We start from the raw sequence: 4,374 nt of genomic DNA, 5'->3' as shown, positions 1-4,374 counted from the left end.
CATAACGTGTCATGAATCCCACTTAATTCCAATGGAAATTCTAATTTGTAAGCCACTTCCCCAATCCTTCCAATAATAGGGAATGGTCCAACATATCTTGGACTTAATTTTCCTCTTTTTCCAAAACGTACCATTCCTTTCCAAGGTGATACTTTTAACATCACTCTATCACCTTCTTGGAATTCAATCGGCCTCCGACGGTTATCTGCATAACTTCTTTGTCTATCTTGTGCTGCTTTCATCCGTTCCCGTATTACTCCAATTTTATCTTCAGTTTGTTGAACTAACTCAGGTCCAGCCAACTATTTTTCACCTATTTCATTTCAACACAAAGGAGTTCGACATTTGCGTCCATATAAAACCTCGAAAGGTGCTGCCTGAATACTCGAATGGTAACTATTGTTGTACACAAATTCCACCAGAGCCAAATGTCTATCCCATGATCCTCCAAAATCGATTACACATGCTCTAAGCATATCTTCTAAAGTTTGGATTGTTCGTTCACTCAGCCCATTAGTCTGAAAGTGATAACCTGTACTTAACTTAATCTGAGAACCCATTTCTCTTTGGAAACTCCTCCAAAACATGGATGTGAACCAACTATCTCTATCAGAAACAATTGATAGAGGAACACCATGTCGTGTCACTACCTCATCAATGTATAGTTTTGCCAATCTCTCCATTGAATATGACTCTTTCATAGGTAAGAAGTGAGCAGATTTAGACAACCGATCTACTATTACCCACATAGCATCATAACCTTTTGATGTTCTCAGTAATTTGGTTATGAAATCCATAGTAATATGATCCCACTTCCACATTGGAACTTCTAAAGATTGCAACTTACCATAAGGGCGTTGATGTTCAATCTTTACCTGAAGACATGTCAGGCATTGCTGAATATGTTTAGCAATATCTTTCTTCATACTTGGCCACCAATAATGTTGCTTTAAATCCCGATACATTTTATTTGTACCTGGATGTATTGCAAAACGTGACTTATGAGCGTCACCCAAAATACGTTTTCTGAGATTACCATAGCATTGTACCCAAATTCTGTTCTGGAATTTCCAGAATTCTTTGTCATCTTCCACCAAATTAGATATTAATCCACCCAATCTTTCCTGTTTGATCTTATCCTCCTTCATTGCCTCATGTTGAAATTCTCATAACTCTTTTTGAATATTGGGTAATAACTCAACTCGTAAAGCTATAGCTTTGATAGTTCCACTTTTCTCTTGTCGACTTAACGCATCGGCCACTACGTTTGCTTTTCCTGGATGATACAAAATTTCACAATCATAATCACTTACCAATTCCAACCATCTTCTCTGATGCATATTCAGGTCTTTTTGATGGAACAGATGTTGTAACCTCTTATGATCCGTGAAGATTTGACATTTCGTTCCATATAAATAGTGCCTCCATATCTTCAAAGCAAACACTACTGCCGCCAATTCCATATTGTGAGTAGGATAATGTCTTTCATGATCTTTTAACGATTTAGAAGCATAAGCTATTACCTTTCCACGTTGCATTAGTACACAACCCACCCATCTGTGACGCGTCAATATAAACTACAAAATATTCCATTCCATCTGGTAAAGATAGAATTGGTGCACTACATAACTTATCCTTCAATATCTGAAAACCCTGAGCTTGTGCTTCATCCCGCTCATATTTCACATTCTTCTTGGTCAGCTTCGTTAATGGAGTAGCTATACAAGAGAAATCCTGTATAAACTTACGATAATACCCAGCCAATCCAAGAAAACTTCTAACTTCATTTGGAGTATTTGGAGCTTCCCATTTTTCAATAGCTTCAATCTTGAGTGGATCTACTTTAATTCCTTCTTTTGAGATAACATGCCCCAAAAGTAATCTCAAATGATGTAATCTCAAAAGATGTGCATGTTCTTCTTTCGACCAAGAATATATCAAAATATCATCAATGAAAACAATCACAAATTTATCAAGATAGGGACGACACACCCTATTCATCATGTCCATAAAGGTTGCAGGCGCATTWGTGAGTCCAAATGGCATAACCAGAAATTCATAATGACCATAACGTGTACGGAATGCCGTTTTTGACACATCTTCATTCCGAATCTTCAATTGATGATAACCGGATCGTGAATCAATCTTTGAAAAATAAGTAACCCCAACCAATTGATCAAACAAATCATCAATTCTTGGGAGAGGATACTTATTCTTGATTGTCAGTTTATTCAACTCCCGGTAATCAATGTACATCCTCATTGATCCATCCTTCTTTTTCACAAAAAGTACTGGCGCACCCCACGGGGAAGTACTTGGCCGGATAAAACCTTTATCCAACAATTCTTTTAGTTGCGACATTAACTCCTTTAACTTAGAAGGAGCTAAACTGTATGGTGCACGTGCAACAGGTGTTGCTCCAGGAATTAATTCAATTTGAAATTCTATCATTCGGTCTGGAGGTAGACTTATCAAATCTTATGGAAATACTTCAGGAAATTCCCTTATGACTGGAATATCCTCCATCTTTCYCTTCTCTTTCTTCATATCTATRGYRTATGCAAGAAAACTAACACATCCCATCTGTTCATACTTCCTAGCCTTTAGAAYTGAAATTAGGCTAGAGTAACGATCCCGCCGATCTCCATAAATCACAACTCTTCCTTTTTCGGGTAAGTCTATATGAATCATCTTTTCATTACAGACTATGTTGGCTTGGTTTTTAGCTAACCAATCCATGCCTATAATTATATCAAATTCCCTTAAAGGCAAAGGAAATAACTGTATAGGCACTGCACACCCTTCTACATTTATAAAGCATTCATCTATCATTTCCTTAACGGAAACTTCACTATCATTTGATATTTTCACAATTAGATCCTCACTCAACGCTTTAGATTCTAAATGTGCGCAGTTAACAAATGATGGTGACACAAAAGAACGATTTGCATCCAAATCAAATAAAACTTTGGCACATACTGAATTAACGAGGAATGTACCTGTTACCATTTCAGGGTGCTCTTCCGCCTCGCCTCTCGTCATCTGAAAGGCTCTCCCTTTTGTATTAGACTCTGCCTGTCTTATCCCTCCTCGTCCACATGGATTAACACGATTATCCATTTGCCCACGACCTGTTGGCACATACCCAGATCCTTGACCCCCAGAATATCCAGATCCCCGACCTCCATCAAAACCAAACCCTTGACTCTTTGCTTGCGGACAATCGACAATTACATGTTGAGATGAATTACAAGTAAAACACATCCGCGTCATCCGACAGTCTCGAGCTATATGTCCTGGCTCCTGACATTTAAAGCATACTCGAGATTCTGTATTGCAATTTCTCTGATGTATCTTATGACATCGGTTACATGTTTTATCCGCAAACCTTGAAATTGGTCGATTCAAATTTTCCATAAACCTTGGTCTACGGAAATCAGTTACTGTAGTTTCCCCTTTTCTTTTCTCTCCAACCCTTTCTTCTGGTTGCTGGTTAATATCTTGTTCCAGTATTTCAGCAGCATCAACTGCCGCCTGAAATGTTGTCGGATTCCTGGATATCACATACTTCCGAAGATTCAACTCCAATCCCCAGATATACTTTCTCACTTTACTATTTTCAGATATTATAGAGGCTTCAGCAAACCTAAATTGTTCCATGAAAACTTATGTATACTAGCGGACTGACATGTTTCCTTGCTCAAGACGAAGGAAATCATCTTCCAATTTTCATACTGCAGCTTCAGGACAATACTGCATTTTAACCTTAATCACAAATTCTTCCACAACATGGTCTTCAAAATGTTCGGATCTGAACTGGACAGGACTTCCACCAGTACAAAGCACTTGATCTCAGACGTGACACAGCAAACATAACTTTATCCTCTTCTGCAGTTTTACTAATTTGCAGACTCAGCTCTATCTTCTTAAGCCAACACATAGCTTTAACAGGATCACGCTCACCATAAAACTTGGGAGGTTTACAAGCAAGAAAAATTTTGATATCTCCTCCTTTTTGTACTGAGGATGAAGTAAGGGTTACAGATGTACCAGTTACCAGTGTACTAGCTCCGGCTTCCTACTGATAATCGGAATTTCTTACCACTTCTGGATTATTTTGGGTTGTACGCCCCAACAAATTCACCAAACATTCTTGGAATTTTCCCATCTCTGCTGCCAATATTTCTTGGGTAATAAATCCGGGATCAGGAACATTATGTCCACCCCTTGCCCTTCCTCTTTCATGACCAGACATTGAACTTTCTTGAGCCGACAGTTCCTGTTCTTGTCTAGTACCTCTACCTCTTCCTCGACCCCTACTACKACTTCGCGTTTCTATCGTTATCACATTTTCTGGGTCCTCTCCTTGTGTTA

The sequence above is a fragment of the Cynara cardunculus genome, assembly GCF_001531365.2.
Source record: "Cynara cardunculus var. scolymus isolate 2C chromosome LG 2, CcrdV1, whole genome shotgun sequence".
In the NCBI taxonomy this organism is placed as follows: Eukaryota; Viridiplantae; Streptophyta; class Magnoliopsida; order Asterales; family Asteraceae; genus Cynara; species Cynara cardunculus.
Note: the sequence above shows the minus strand (reverse complement) of the source record.